This window comes from Schistocerca serialis, chromosome 6, assembly GCF_023864345.2.
Source record: "Schistocerca serialis cubense isolate TAMUIC-IGC-003099 chromosome 6, iqSchSeri2.2, whole genome shotgun sequence".
In the NCBI taxonomy this organism is placed as follows: Eukaryota; Metazoa; Arthropoda; class Insecta; order Orthoptera; family Acrididae; genus Schistocerca; species Schistocerca serialis.
In genome coordinates this window covers 412,733,602-412,751,377 of record NC_064643.1, presented here as the reverse complement: position 1 = coordinate 412,751,377, position 17,776 = coordinate 412,733,602, and positions in this window count along the sequence as shown.

The following is a 17,776-nucleotide window of genomic DNA, read 5'->3' as shown; positions in this document are numbered from 1 at the left end:
TAGTTTCCTCAATGCTATGCCAGTCCAACAAACTTATTGTTCATTTGCATCTTAGTGCAAAGTGTGTGAAATTTCAGCAGGACACAGGTGCCTCTGTTACATTGCTGATTCATAACACATTTGAAATGTTAGGCTCCCCATGCCTTTTTGACCCAAGCACACACCTGATGACTTATAATGGACAAGACATTCCCATTCTTGGAGAATATACTTTGCCTGCTACGTAACGCTCCCATACGCGAACTGTAAGTTTCACTGTCCTACAACCAGGAGATTCAGAGAACATATTGGCCTTGATCCGTTTGATTTGTTTGGCTTTCAAATTCAGGACTATGTGTTGTCAGTGACTGCATTCAGTGCCAACAACAGTGTGGCGGTGTAAAGTCAGCACTGGCATGCCATTTGGGAATGACAGGGAAGAGAAGGCTATGAGAAGAAGTGTCAGCCAATCACATACTGACCAACATCCCTCCAGGACAACAGCATGACAGCAGTGGGCCCTATGTGAAAAGGACATAAGCACTGTGCCCGAATGGTGGCAGCCCACCTCGACAGCAGTGTCAACATTAGCCACTTTTTTAGGAATCTCTATGTAGCACAGACTTGTGTTTGTCTATTCTGAAGAAGACTGGTTATTTTGTACGTCGCCCTTTGCTTGCAACACATCTATCAAAGTTAAGTAATTGTATATTGTCTCATTGTAATAAAACTCATTAATACAAGTTGTTTCATTGTTTGTCTAGCGAACCAAGTATCAGGATTCCTAGACACAACATTATGTCCTATTTGTTAAAGTAGCTGTATAATTTACTAAAGGTTAAGAAGTTAATTATGTGGCCAATGCACACTCAGGTTAATAGTAGGATGGATAGGGTTCATCACACACTATGCGAGTCACTATGTGAGCATACACCATAATGATTGGCATGTATATTTATTCTTCATTATCAGTACATATAATGCAAAAATCCATTCTGTGGCAGGTTTATCACCACATGAGGTAGTTTATACCATTTGTTATTCAATGAAATAGGGCTGACAAATGGCAAGAATGGGCAACCCGTTATGAATTTTGCTAAAAAGGTGAGGGAAATTTGAAAACATTTGCAGGGAAGAAACACCAGAACCCTGGGATGCCACGAGCGATTGGGGAATCATATGCATAAAATTGATCAGTGGGTTATATTACCGAACCTGTATGTTCCAAAGGGTAAGACCAAAAATTTGGAACTTCTTACCAATGGCGATACCAGGCCAGAGTAAAGGCCGGATGGTGGGGTACGACCAGAAGGCTGATGTCCCCTCCGCCACAGCTTCCGCCGGTCCATCAGACCGTACAGGAGGTTTTGTATGGGTTGAAGCCAAGGATTAACACTGTCAAAATGGAAGTAATCCTAGACTAAAACTCCCAACAAATCTGATTAGGCTCAGGCAGCAAGTACACGATCGAAACCAGCTTTATACAGCTACTGCCATCGCTGGTAAATGTTGTGCTTCAGTTCCCTACCGATACTACTATTGTTCACATCGGGCATCTGAAGCCATTTTTATGTGCTCCACATGTGGTGACACATCTGCCATATCCAGTGGGGATACAAGTACGGCTAGTAGAAAGAAGAAGAAGCACAGAAACTTTGCACAACCTGTACAGGAGGTTTTGTATGGGTTGAAGCCAAGGATTAACACTCTCAAAATGGAAGTAATCCTAGACTAAAACTCCCAACAAATCTGATTAGGCTCAGGCAGCAAGTACATGATCTAAAACAGCTTTATAAAGCTACTGCTATGCAGGTTTTCAAGGAAAAATACAATAGGACCAAGCAAACTTTTAAAACTGAAATTGTCAATCTAAGGAAGCAGATTAACAGCAAAACAATAGAACAGTCTGACAACATAAGCAAAGCATCTTGGAAGCTGATTGACAAATACCAAAAAGGTCCCAACAAGATGAACATGGAACCACTCAGCATAAGACATAATGGTAACATTATAAAAACCCAGATACTATATGTAATATTTTTAGTAACTACTACATTTCTGGTGAACAATCAGCGCATATTACAGATTCACAGATAGAGATCCGATGCCATCTCACCCAGTGCACCGAATTTGAATTTGTGGAAGTGAATGAGCAGGAGGTTCACAGGACAATATACATGCTAAAGAAAAAAAATTTCATCTGGATGGGATGGTGTATCCAGTGCTATTACTAAAGCATGCTTAAAAGAAATTTTTAAACCTCTTACTCACCTAGTTAATTGTAGCATTAGAGAAAACATGTATCCAACGGTTCTAAAAATGTGTGTAGTGAAACCAGTGTATAAAAAGGGAAGTAAGGAAGAAGTCTCCAACTATAGACCAATATCATTAATTCCCACTTTTAGTAAGATATTCGAAAGCATTATCCTTTCTCAGCTAAGTGCCTTTTTCACAAAACATAAACTGCTTGTAGATTCGCAGAATGGCTTCAGAAAAGAGCTAAGTACAACCACAGCAGTTACACAGTTCATCCATGAAGTTTACTGTCTGTTGGACCAGAAGACGCAGACTGCAGGTATATTTTTGGACCTGACAAGAGCATTTGATATGGTAAACCATAGGGTACTTCTTAAAAAGCTAAAATCTTATAGTATTGGGGATCAAGCCATGAATCTTCTAACCACGTACCTGTTGAATCATAAGCAAAGCACTAAATTGTCATACAAACTAGATAATAAAATCATGAACTCCCAGTCCACCAGTGAACCTGTATTACAAGGTATACCACAGGGCTCAATCCTTGGACCCTTTCTCTTCCATATATATATTAACGACATTGCACAACCCATTAACTCCCATATTGTAAGCTATGCAGACAACACGTCAATCTTGTTCTATGGGAGCGAATCTAAAGAACTAGAATCTCTTGCTACTAGTGGTGTAACAGAAGTAACAAAATACTTCAATGATCAGGGACTCAAGGTGAATGTCACCAAATCTCAACTACTGACATTTAAAACAGGCAGTTCTCATCATAACAATATGAATAGTGTGTGTAATATCCCTGCAACAGAAAATGGTAACTGTAAATTCCTGGGTGTATATGTTGATGAAAATTTGCAGTGGACATACCATATTAATTTTGTATGCGGAAAAGTCAGTAGTGCCATATATCTCCTCAGCCAGCTCGCAAAGATTGTTCCTAGCCAAGCACTGAAATTAGTATATTATGGAACACTTTACCCCTTTCTCAATTACGGAATGAACTATGGGGCTGTGCAGCTGATGTACATTTAAAAAGAATACTACTACTACAAAAAAGAGCAATAAGACTTATACATGGGATGGGACATAGAGATTCATGTCGTGAAGTGTTTGTACAGCACGAATATCTGACAATATATTCTCTGTATATCTTCAAAATAGTTGTATTTTTATAAGTCAACCAACAGAAGCTATCAAGGGCAGTGATGTACACGATCACAACACTAGAACAAACTGTAATTATTTCCGTAACAGAACAACGTTAAAAATGACTGATAGAAGTCCATATATCAGTGGTTTGATTTGGTATAACAAGCAACCAAACTCTCTAAGAACATACACGGGAAATGTTTTTAAAACAAAATTAAAATCTTTTCTAATAGAAAAATGTTTATATTCTTTCAATGAATTTTAAGATAGTAATTGTAACATGAGGCATTAGCATATCAGTTGTAATGTGATAAATGTAAAAAAATAGACATAAGAAGCAACAGCTACAGAATATAATGTATTTTATAAGTATAAATATAACCATAGTATTAAGTCTGACGTTTGCAAAAGCCATCATTACGATGGCTCAACGCAAAGAAAATGTAAATAAAAAAAATAAAAACAAAAAAAAAAAAACTAAGAGGGAATAGTATACATTTGGATTAGTGGGTAAGTGTTCTTTTGAAACATAAGTGATTTTTATACCAGAGGAAAATGAAAATAGCATGAAGAAGTTTTGTCTTTTATGTTCACTGGTGCATAAGTTAGGTATTTTAGGGTTGAGTTTTCTTTTGTATGTCTATGTAGTGTGCGGACCTTTTGGTAGGGGAAAGGACATAGTGGGAGTTCCCTAGTTGCCACAGGTTGAAGTGAAAGATGAGGGGCGTCCTTATCTTAGCAGTGTTGCACCTCTTTACCAGGAGTGAAGTGGGGGAGCTGCAGGTACTACCATTGGAAACCGGAGCCCTTTTTCCAAGGCAAGAGGATTTAGTACTCACAGGTCATCATTGGGCATTGAAGCAGACACTGAATGCTTGGGAAATGTGTAATGACGTAAGTCATTTGGAAAATGTTTTTATGGTGTTACAGAGGGAGATGGAGGGAATGGTGCATTAAAGGAAATGAGAAGTGAGTAGGAATAAGTTGCACCAATCGCATGAGCAACTGCAAGGAAAAATGTAGTAGATAGTGGAATCAATGTCACACACAGTGTAGCACCATAGGCATGTTTTGTTAGACAGTTTTCAGGACTGTAGATGTCAGTGACATCTGGGAGCTGAATGATACAATGGAGAGAGTGAATGATATAGCGAGGATGAGTAAGGCCATTGTGGAATGGCACATTACACAGTTAATGAGTTAGGTACAAGGTGTATTGAACAACACAAGGATATTGGGAAGGCTAGCCTTGGAGATAACTTGCTAAACACAGCAATAAGTACAGTGAACTGGGACCTGGTAGCAAGACTGTTGCAATCTTCACCCGATGGCTTGTGGGTCACTGAGGTAGCAGTAGAGGAATTGTAAGAAGCAGTCTTACATGCAGCTCATGGGCAACTAAGCCCAGCTCTGTTAATGCCGGATTAGTTTTTGGTAGGCTTACAGAAATTGCAGAAGTAGTTGCTGCTGGAATTAGAACTGGTAGATGAACCAGACAAGTTGAATCTACCACTGTATTACCATAGGACAGCAGTCGGGATTGGAACAGGTTTAGCTTGACTGTATATACTGGTACAGTTTCTGATCAGCCCCAGCTGAGTCAGATTGAAATGTTACACCATACATTTATACCCACTGAAGAGGTGATCTTTGAGGAAATTCGTCCAAGTAAAAACAGGGGGACTACTTATCACACTGCCATCACTAACTGAACTCGGACACTGTTAGAGAGAGAGGGTTACTATCTCCCCAACAGAGGTCATACATACAGCAAGTGTGAGGTACAGCTGTAGTTAGGTAAAGCAGGTCAGGATTGTAGACATGATTTACTGGAGCTGTGACTATATTTTCAGCAAGCGGGTTCCCACAGCTTCTTTTCTGAAAACAGTACTGAACTTGTAGTAGCAAACTGTTATGAGCAAGGTAAGCTTGGGAGAGCTGAACAATTGGATGTGCATGGGAGCAGACTAATTGTTAATGAAACAGACTGTGATACATCTGGGTGGACATTTCACCTGTCACCTTCTGTAATGGGAAAAACCAAGTTGAACATTACTCAGTCACAGTTGTTGTGGCCACAGAATCCACTCGCAATCCTGACCTATGTGAATGAAACATTGAATACTAACCTAATCCTGTTGCTGAACAGACTCATAAATATGCAGGAGAGGCACAGTTTAGTGGAGCAAATGCTTTCATATGTTTAGCAACAACGGGAGGCCCAGCAGTACATGATGAACATCATAAGTGTCACAACCATAGCCACTGTGTTAATGTGAACTCTGTTCTGCACAGCCTTCGGCTACATTAGGGAAGAGGGCCATTCAGCATTCTTATCCACCATTACATCAGATACCAGTGGACTGGTTAAATGCTCGTGCGTGAGAAGGTGCAGCGAGTGCAAAACCTAGATATAGTAACAAGAGTGACTTGTTGGAAGATGTAATTAACTGTCATTCAAAAGACAAAAAACACTGGGTAGTGTTGAAATGAATATTACTGCTTGACGTACAAGGCACCATAGGAGTGTGATAAGGGAATATCTATGTAAATAGTTGCAAAGTTGCTTAGTTCAGGGGGTAACACAGGTGAGAAAGAAGATTTTATGTAGTACCGTAAAGACCAATGGAGCCAGTGAGCTGAGAATTGAATGGGAATGTGCCCCACTTTCAGAGTTTTGTTGTTTGATGTAATAGGAAAAACTGTGCATAACCTATGTCAAAACCGTGTGGCGAAGTCCTCTGTTGCAGATTAGTCACAGGTTTAGCCTGATGGTCCAGGTCTTCCCACAGAGGGAAATTACGTAAAGCCATCACAAAATTTTGGGGATTACTAAATTAAAGTAGCATCAAGGCAGCCAAAGCAAAGAAGGGCACACAGAAAGCTGGAAGGAGTATATAGAGGGCCAGTCAAAACAACGCCCTGGTAGAAGACAGCATTCCATTAGAACTACTGATAGCATAGGGAGAGCCAGCCATGACAAAACTCTTCCATCTGGTGAAAAAGATGTATGAAACAGGCAAAATACCCTCAAGCTTTAAGAACACTATAATAATTCCAATATCAAAGAAAGCAGGTGCTGACAGGTGTGGAAGTTACTGAACTATCAGTTTAATAAGTCACAGCTGCAAAATACAAACACAAATTCTGTACAGACAAATGGAAAAACTGGCAGAAGTTGATCTTGGGGAAGATCAGTTTGGATTACATAGAAATGTTGGAACAAGTGAGGCAATACTTTAATAAAGTCATAGCTGCAAAATATTAACAAGAATTCTTTACAGAAGAGTGAAAAAACTGGTAGAAGCCAAACTCAGGGAAGATCAGTTCAGATTCTGGAGAAATGTATCAGTATGCAAGGCAATACTGACCCTACAACTTCTCATAGAAGTTTACGCAATTGTTGACTTAGAGAACATTTTTGACAATGTTGACAGGAATACTCTCTTTCAAATTCTAAAGGGGGTGGGGGTACAATGCATGGAGCAGTAGGGTTTTTACAGCTTGTACAGAAACCAGATGGCAGTTATAAGAGTCGAAGGGCATGATGGGGAAGAAGTGATTGAGAAGGGGGTGAGACAGGGTTGTAGCCTCTCCCCGACTTTATTCAATCTGTACATTGAGCAAGCAGTAAAGGAAACTAGAGGAAAATTTGGAGTAGGAATTAAAGTCCATGGAGAAGAAACAAAAACTTTGTGGTTTGACAATGACATTGTAATTCTGTCAGAGACAGCAAAGGACTTGGAAGAGCAGTTGAATGGAATGGATAGTGTCTTGAAAGGAGGGTATAAGATGAACATCTACAAAAGCAAAATGGGGATAATGGTCTATAGTCTAACTAAATCAGGTGATGCTGAAGGAATTAGATTAGGAACTGGGGCACTTAAAGTAATAGATGAGTTTTTCTATTTTGGCAGAAGAATAACTGATGATGGCCAAAGTAGAGATAATATAAAATGTAAACTGGCAATGGCAAGAAAAGTGTTTCTGAAGAAAAGAAATTTGTTAAGATCAAATATAGATATAAGTGTCCAGAATAAAATTAGGGAGAAAAGAAATTTGTGGTACAACCCGACTAGAAGCAGGGACCAGATGATAAGACACATTCTGAGACATCAAGAGATCTCCAATTTAGTACTTGAAGGAAGTGCGGGAGGTAAAAATTGTATAGGGAGACCAAGAGATGACACAGCTTGCACAGGATAGAGTAGCATGGAGAACTGCATCAAACCAGCCTTTGGAATGAAGACCATGACAGCATTACCTGTGGTTTTCATTCATTCCCTGACTATTGATTAAACTGTTCTATTATTATTTAAAGAATTTCTTATGGGTAAAATGCAACTGCACACTACCAGCCCCTACATTAATAGTCAATCCATTAAAAGGTTGTTTGCACAATCACTGGTAGTTGTACCCGAGACTGTTATTGGTTGGCCTTGTTAGGGAGTAATAAGTTGTTGCAGGTCATGTAGCAAAGCCATATAAATTCAGTCTCAAACACTGGAGTTGGACTTGGAATTGTGGCAACGTTTGGATAACTGCACTGGCTAGGCAACTGCCCAGTTAAGTCATGTTCATAAGGTGGTACCTGTACACAATTACATGGTAAATTTAATGACACTCATGTGTAAGTTGTGTGGAATGTGTTATCGCATTCTTAGGACAAAACCACATATCATACACAAATTTAAGTTTTAGAAGAAATTTATTTGTAACTACGTATTAAAGGCACAGTGGTTGGTCAAAAATATGGAAACCTTGTGAGAAATGCATGGTTAAACGTAAATGCAGATGCTAGACAAACTTGCAGGCTGTGTGATTGTATTTCACCATGAATGCCACCTGTGCAGTGTCCTCAGAACTCTGCATGTGTGCGTTATGATCAGAGCAGTGTTCTGTATAGTTGTTTTCTTAGAGTTAAATGAATTCGAATAGGGGCAAATTGTTGGTGCTCGTAAGGTGGGTACATTCTTAACCAAGGTAGCTGAACTGATTGGTGTTTCAAGAGGTACTGTATTGAAGATTTATACTACATGTGGGAAATTGGAGAAACTTCATCCACTAAATCAAAGTGTGGACAAAAGTGTGTGCTATGTGACTGTGACTGATGGTCATTGAAAAGTAGTGAGATAAAAAATAGGAGGGTGACAGCTGCAAAAGCCACTGTAGAATCAAATGTCACACTCACAGACCATGTTAACACTGAAGCGACACAAAGGGTACTCCATGAGAAGGGAATTGCAGGATGGGGTGGAATTCCAAAATCCTTCATCAGTGATGCAAATGGCCAAGACAGGAAAATGTGCTGAAGTGTTAAAACTTATACTATGGGCCAATGGAAGGAAGTCATTTGATCAGATGAGTCTTGTTTCTCACTATTTCCAACTTCTGGCTGAGTTTATGTTTGGCATATGCTGCCTCAAGCCATCAATTCACGCTCCTTGCTGCCAAGAATGATATATGGTGGGGGGGATTTGGTGATGTTTTGGGCAGCCATGTTGTGGCATTTCATGAGCCCCATAGTTACACTGCAAAGTCTCATTACTGCCAACATTTGTGTGACAGTTTTTGCTGATCAGGTCCATCCATGGTAGAATGTTTGTTGCCCAATGGTGATGCTGTGTTCCAAGATGACAGGTCCCTTGTTCATGCAGCTTGCATCATCCAGGTATGGTTTTGCGAGCAGAAGGATGAATTATTAAATCTCCCTGGCCACCATAGTCACCAGACGTAACTATTAGTGAGCCTTTGTGGTCTATTTTGGAGAGAAGGGTGCAAGATCGTTATCCATTTCCAGTGTTGTTATCTAAACTTGCTACTATTCTGCAGGAAGAATGGTATAAGATTTCCTTGAAAAACACACAGGACCTGTATTTATCCATTCCGAGGTGACTGGAAGCTGTTTTGAATGTCAAACGTTTTTCGGAACCATGTTAGGCACAATAATGTGTTATGTCTTTTGTGTTTCCATATTTTTGACCACTCCCTATATTTAATTAGCAATTTCAAAAACATTATTTAGAAAGTACTTATACATATTCTAGAAACTTACTTGAAGAGTGTGTGAACATCAAGTACTGAACTAACTTTTTTCCGAAGTACCCAGGCAATTCTCTCAAAGAGGGGAACCATTTGCTCATCAGTGCAGTAAAAATGTGAGAGAACCCACACTGTATGTAGCCCCTCCATGAGGCCTGGAAGTGTGTCACGCACTGGGCCAAATGTCTCGCAATGATTTATCATCTGTCAACATAAAATCCTATTGATGAAAGCAATCTAAAAACAGTCATAATGCAAAAATGAATATGACATAATAAGCAGAATTTGAATACTATTATGATTAGAGAAAGAAAATAAACAAAATATATGGTGTTTCAAACAACACTGGTGCCAGCATAATCTGATAAAATGTATTTATATACTTAAATAAAATGTATATAATGTTAAATTTATATACAATAGTGTAAAAGCTTATATATAAATAAAGAGAGACGTCAAGCTGTGTTGTCATAAAGTATTATTTTTATGGGGAAAAATAACTGACACATTGATAAAAATGTTGAAGATGATGACCATAGTTTTGGGGCAATGAACTGTTGACTCATCCACAACCTTCCATTGAGTAATTATAGATGAATGGGATTAAAACTGATTAAAAATACAAAAATCTCTAAAAGAGAAAAGCACACAAGTACAACAAACCCAATTTAAAATACAGTATGGAGATACCAGAAGTCATGAAAAATAATAGCAGGAAACACAAATAAAAACAACACAGATAACTGTAGATAAAAGCCATTGTAAGAGAAAAGTTACGTTTAATGCACACAAGATTATTGTAACTACATCATCACTTACTAATGATCAGTTACCAAGCCATTCTATACACAGCAAAAATCTCCCTTTCAATGTTTTTAAACAGAGACAAGAGAAATTACAAAAACTTAAAAGCCTGGGACACAGTAGCTCACTGCCATTTAAAAAAGTGAGCGGGCCTATGGAAGGCATAAAACTACACACAGATCAGAAATAAAACATACTCATTAAAATATTGTACACTGACAACCATGGAGTATAGATGGATTTAAAACTGTTGGGTTATCAGCACCTTTCCACAAGATTGTGGTGCTGGTGAATGAGTAGCACTCTTGTTAAAATGATTAAAATGAAAAGTAAAGGCCATATAATGACTGTCAGAGTAATAGAAGTCACAGACAATATCCAGTAGATCTAGTCATGCCATTGTCACATGACACACACACACACACACACACACACACACACACACACACACACACAATGCCAGAGAGAAAAATTATTGTACCCTTCTCACCCTTTACAATTCGCTCAAGATTTATTGCTGCAACATTCTATATGGAGTACATGAAATGATCACACTTCCAGAGGTTCTGAGGTACCAGGTATTGAGCCATGCTGTAATACACATTCCCAGTTCAACAGCACAAGAAGTTCTGAGGTACCAGGTATTGAGCCATGCTGAAATACCCATAGTATTACATGGTTTAGCCTCCATAGTTGGCAATGCAGGCACTGACTCTGGCACCCAGTCAATCAAACAGATGGTGAATACTGTACTGGGATACGTTATGCCATACCTGCTCGACCAGTCACATGGTTCTGTAAAATCTGTTGGTTCATGAGTCACATGAGTCACTTTTTGTCCTGTCATAACCTACTCATGCTTGACTGGAGACAAGTCTAGAGATCGTGCTGGCGAGGGAAGTTGCTGCATGTCTTCCAGAGCACACTAAGTTTCATGGACAGTGTGCAGGTAAGCATTGTCTTATTGGAACAATACATCATGTTTCTGTTGCCTGAATGGCAAAAGAATGGATTTACAATATTTTGCATATAGAAAGCGTTGGCTAGCATCCCTTCCAGAAACACCAAAGATAAACAAGTATTGTAGCTTATTGTTTAACTGTAAGGTCTGGGGTGGGGCCAGTGTGTCTTGGACGAATGGACTCTACAAGACAGTGTTCACAGGGTCTATGTTATATGCACAAATAACCATCACTTGTGTGCAGGCAGAATCTACTTTCATCACTGAAGACCACACTGTGCCATTCCATCTTCCAAGTGACCCTCTGAAAACTCCAATCGAGCAGTGCACATTGATGCTGTGGTGTGAGTGGAAGACAGGCTAGATGTGTGTGTGCCCGTAGTCCCACTGCTAATAGTTGTTTCGCAACAGTTTGTGTTGACATGTCTGGGCTCACAAGCCCTTTTATCTATGCTGTGGACAACTGTGCATTCAACTAACTACCTCAATGGGAGCAAAACATCCTGAGAAAAGAGGTATAAAGCAATGAGGCAGGTACAACTACTAGAATAAAATATCAAAGCTGTTGGGTGAGTAGCACACATACGTGTACACCACTAGCCCTAAAACAAATGTAAATCAAATGTGTCCTCTCCTGAAAATCTTTCAGAATAGGGCATACATCCACTTGAAGTTTTTAGTTTAGCATTCCTGCCATATCCCTGACTATTGACCTTACCTCATTGGATGCCTGTAAGGAAACAGTTCTGGATTTGTTACATGCTGAACTATACACTGACAGAATAGACTGAACACACTGTGACGGATCTGTACATGTTTCATCTGAGGATTGTCACATTACTCTGAGTTGTTTGTTGTATGTTTTGCTTACTGAATATTACAGATGTCTTCAGTGTTGTGAAGGTATTTTTACAAAAAGAAGGGTGACTGCAGTAACAAACAGAGTAAATCACAATTACATTATTATTCTGTAATGAGCATGTAGAGACTGTGGGTCCCTTACAGCAAAATACTCAGAAGGTATCGTTGAACAACTCTGAAAGTTTGTTGGTGGAGCTACGGTTCACACTGTATATTGCAATTTATAGAGAAAAGGAAGAATATGTAAATTAAGGAAGCATTACCTTACAGCTGGCTCTACTAAACTACATTATACTGCACTACATTTAGAGACCTCTTGTTCACTCTTGCTTCAAAATGTCACACTCTTATACCAGACACAGGGATTGCACTTAAGTTTTGTCTGCCTGTTTATGCACCTTCTCTTCTGAACCAGGATTGCAATAGTATCTGCATTGTCGCCACTTTCCGATTCTTCCTATTAAACTAAGGTATGTTCATCAATTTACTGGGGATGCCTTTGTGCATAGCAGGATGATCAACAAATTATTCCTAAACAATGAAATGAAATGAAATGAAATTTCGAGTAGCAGCTGTTTCATCTAATTTTGTTTGGTACATAGGGTCTCAAACTGTTGTCTGAGTCTTTATAGCCTCTGATGATGTCTCCAGTGTTAGGAGACAAAATGTGCGCTGGACTGCAGTCTGATGGCCACGTAACAAAAACCAGTGAGGATGCTGATGTGTCTGGCTGCAGTCGCTCAGTACAGTGTGCTTGTTGTATCTGCCATGATTAGCAGAGATCAGATCACGGAGGGACAGTGAGTGACCAGTCACAAAATGCAGCATCTCCTCATCCTTATCTCGTGGCAATGTGGAAACCTCACTGCTCTGTACCCTCCTTCATGTAATTAGGCCCATTAAGGGCTGCACAACAGTCAGTTCTGTGTGCACTTCACTCTAATTTGTCCCTGTGAAGGGAACTTGCATGCTCATTCCCTCAGCCTGCATGAAGATTTCTGAGTAAGCAGCTAAGGCCAACTGCCTGCTGCTCATCTTAGTCTGTTACATCAGCAGACAGTGGTGGGAGGCGACTGGCTCCCTCTGGAGGGGAAATGGGCTGAGACCGGACAGTGTGCGATGAATGCCAGTCCTGCATCTCTGCCCTGGCAGCATCATGCATGGCTATGCAAAAATCCACCCAACATATCATAACTAATATTTCGTCCCATTTGTTAGCACCTACAGAAATTCTAGGGGCTTGGGTTGACCCCTACCAGTTGGGCGGCAGCAGTGGTTAGCGTCTCCTGAATTCTGTGACAGTGTAATGATGGGCCAAACACTATCAGCTCAGCTGAGCATGCCAGAGGTAGAAGTCTCCGAGCCTTCTCACCAGTGGCTGAACGGTCAGTGGAGCACAGCAACCATATACAGCAAGCCAGACAGGTAGCAGTTCTGAAAGCAGAAGTCATTTTGGCAAATGATAGTTACACGTCACATATTTGGCCTTTTAGCTGGTGTACTGCAATGTAACTTACGTTAAGATTCTGAAGCCTGAGTATTTATTACTGGGCATCTGAGGTAATGACATTATTTTTGGCCAACAATGACTGAATGTGGCCTACATTTCCGGGTCCATCAGCAGTCATCACTACTCCTCTATTTCACAAAAAAGTCTTTCAGGGCTTCAGCTTGTTGCCTTTCCACCGTATCAGCAAGCTGATACCTCCAGTGTGACAACTGAACAAATCCAATGTCTCCCACTCTTTAGAAAATGGTTGTGGAGCCAGCACTACTCTTTGACACTCTGACACTTCTGTTTTCCCTAATAACAACTGCACATCATGAGTTTGTATGTTAGACTGTATCAGTCTGGCTGGACAAATCATGGTACTTTCTATAATACATTCCTGTAAATTTGCTAATGACATAAGAACGTAAAGTTCACTTTGTTATGAGATTTATAGTACTTTTTGCATTTGTATTTGAATCCACTTGTTGAGCATTCCACATTTTATCTGATAAGGATGAATGGTAAATGGTATTGTGCATTCATGCCCACTATTGGAAACTGAATGAATACATGCAGTTTTGCTTTATCTGAGCTAACAGCAATGGTTGCTACACGGTAGAACATGACTAAAGTTCTCTTGATTAGACTTACTACATGCTGCAGTTCTACTGTATTATTTAGGTTTTGTATATCTCCACTGTCTGTTGTGCAGAATATGATTTTCAATAACTTCCCTCCCGCAACCAACCATCTTCTTTTCTGTGGCACTGTTTCCATCAACTGGTTTTGTGATGTTCTCAATTTGTCATACAAGATTCTTAGCTTGTGGTACTCATTTCTTATTTCCTCCAAAACATTCTCCTTTGGCACTTTCTCATGTAATTGCATGAATGCCCCTTTTCTTCCCATATATTCCATTGATGACTACTTAATAGCAAATCTTGTTGTCTGAAGAACAATGTCCCAGAATTGAGTGGCTGGTTCTAAACTGTATTTGGTACACCTCCCTTGACATATTGAAGAATTATGAGGACTATGATAACCTTCCTACATGGGGGTATGTCACCTAAGAGAAAGGAATGTTTCATCAATTCCTACCCTCTTCCAAAAATTTGTGTATATCTAAAGAAAAAGAAAATAAACTCTACCCCACTCAACACAAACTTCTGAATTCTATTGTACATGATATGTCAATAAATACACACCAACACTAAAAAGATAACGAATGTAGAACAATCACTAAGACAATAACAAGAATGTAATCATAACTACTTACTTTGTGATTTTAGCGTATATATCATGGTTGTCATTAAGAACATATTTCCTAGTATTTTTGGACAATTTTGTCAAGACTGGTGTAACTGATGGAACTTGTGGTAAAGTATCAACAGCTCTTTTTAATTATTTAACCCTGCTTATGGTACATGAACAACAGAAGTTTCTTTGGCAATTGCAACTCAACACGTACAGATAGTATCATTTCAATGACTTGGAACAGACTGTGACACTTAGTTAAAAACTTCAAACAATGGAAAATCCAGGATGAAATGTAACAATATTATGAAAAGGAAACTTGCTACTCATGATATAGTGGAGATGCTGGATTGCAGATAGACACAATCAAAAGACTGTCACAATACAAGCTTTTGGCCACCAAGGCCTTTGTCAAAAACACACACACACAAATGCAAACGCAGCTCTCACACACGACTGCAGCCTCTGGCAGCTGAAGCCACACTCAGCATGCGTGTGCATGTGTGTGTGTGTGTGTGTGTGTGTGTGTGTGTGTGTGTGTGTGTGTGTGTGTGTGTTTTATCTGTTTTCGACGACTCAGCATCTCCATTGTATGGTGAGTAGCAACGTCCTTTTCATAATATTGTTAGTTAAAAACTTTTTCATTTTGCCTTATGGCATACAGCATTTGTATTGGCTTATTTTACTCTTTGCCAAACTTCATGTAAACGTTTTTCAAATTCTTTCACTGACTATTAGCTCCAAGCTTGGATTTCATCATGTCAAAATAGATGGTATTTTTCTGCCATGTACCACCATTTATGGTTAAATATTGGTACTGGTGTGAACTTTAACAATTGTATGCTGGAATTATGAATGCTAGGTATTTGTCTCAATCATTGTGTTGGCTGTAAACATAGTGGCTTAATATACTGAAAATTTTCCTTTGTATCTTTTCTGTTCATCCATTTTCTTGTGGATGGAAAGGACTTGTTCTTAAATTGTGAATGTGAAGCAAATAACAAAACTGTTTCATTACATCTGATATGAAATCTGTACCTTGGTCTGTTTTTACGGTATCTGGTACTCCAAATTTAAGGATCCAGTTATTTATCATGGCTTGTATTACTGTGTTAGCTCGTTGGTCTGTGATTGTTAACATTTCAGTGTATCAGGAAAAATTATCTATTATTGTTAATGTGTACATATTCTCTGCAGTTCTATTAAATGGTCTTAAGAGGTCCACTCCAATCTTTGGAAATGGTTTTTCACTTCTGGCAGTCTTAGCAACTTTTCATTGGCTAAGATCAGCTCTTTATGTACAATTTTTTACATACTCTTCCATGTCACATTTCCTAGTTTTCCATCATATTATTTGGCAGCTCTCCTATTTGTAATTCTGTAACTGCCATGAGCTACTAACATATGGCCATCTACTCGTTGCAAAACTTCACCCCTGAAAGCTGATGGAATAACCAAGCATTGTCTGCATTTTGTTGATCTGCAGAGTTAGCCACTATGTGTAACATACTGTGCCTGCAGTATGAATGCCTGATACTCTGTGTCCCTTGTTTGCGCCTTCTGCCGTTCAGCTTCATTTTTACCTGGTGTTTGTAGTACTCTGATTTTTATGCTCAACAAATTCACATTTTTGTGCTTCTTTCATGGTTTATGAACTACTTCATAATTAATGTAACACAGTTTGAGTGCCCATCTTGTTAATCTGCTAAAAGGATCCTATAATCCTGATAACCATTTTAGTGATGTGTAGTCTTTTACTACTTTGAACTGTTGGCTATACACATAACAGAGAACATATGTAATTTCGTAAATCACTGCTAGCATCCCATTTCCTGTCATTAATAATTCTGTTCTGCCTTACTGAGTTGTCTAGACGGATAAGCCACAAGATGCTCTTCACTATCTAAATTTTGACTGAGAGTGCAACCAAGTTCGCTATCACTGGCATCACAAGACAGGATGAATTCCTTTTTGAAATCCAGAAATATCAGTATGGGATCTATGTCAGTATTTATTTATTTATTTTTCAATGTCTCAAATGCTGTTTGGTAATCTTTTGTCTATTCAAATTTTATACTTCTTTGTAACAAATGGTCAAATGGTTCAGCAATATTTGCAAAATCTTTAACAAATTTTGTTATATCTGTTAGTTGAGATGGCAATGCTACCTTAGTTTACAACACCTTCCTATATTCTTTGCTATATTATCATCTGGGTCACAGTCTTTTGTGAGAGTGTGAGTTGTTCATGAAGAAAAGAGTGTGGTTTTTATATCCGAGTACAACTGAGCAACCCAGTACAAAAACTAAAAACTGCCAATGAGAAAGGAAGCAGTGAAGAATATTCAAGTGTCTGTTTATAATCCCACTGTCATTGTAATGCCCAAGAATGCAAAACAAATACAATAGGGTGTGCATATCTCTGTTATAAAAAATAAGTTCATTTGGCACAAGATTCCAGACAACCTGCAAACAAACTATCTATTGAATCTTTTTGGATCTAAGTATTCAGCTCTCATCACAGACCTAGTATGCCCTCAGAAGCCAGAGGACATGACTTTTGATGAAATAATAAAACAGTTGAAAGGCCATACAAAGTCTGCACCTTCAGTGATTCGGGAGGCCTATAAGTTTCACACGAGAAACCAGCTTCCAGATGAATCTATTCCACACTATATATCTCAGCTGAAATCTTTGGCACAACACTGTGAGTTTAAAAATAATCTGCGAGAAGTGCTACAAAACATTTCAGTCTGTGGTTTAAGAAGTGAAACACTTATAAAAAAAACTGTTTGGAAAAAGCAAACTGACATCCAGAAGATGTAAAGAGATTGCAGTGACTATGGAGACTGCCACAACTCATGCTGCGATAGTTGGCCATGGATACAATGAGGCTTCTTCAAGCAGAGTACCTCAAATGAGCTTGCAATCTAAAAACACATAACATTACTGTTATGGAAAACAGGGACA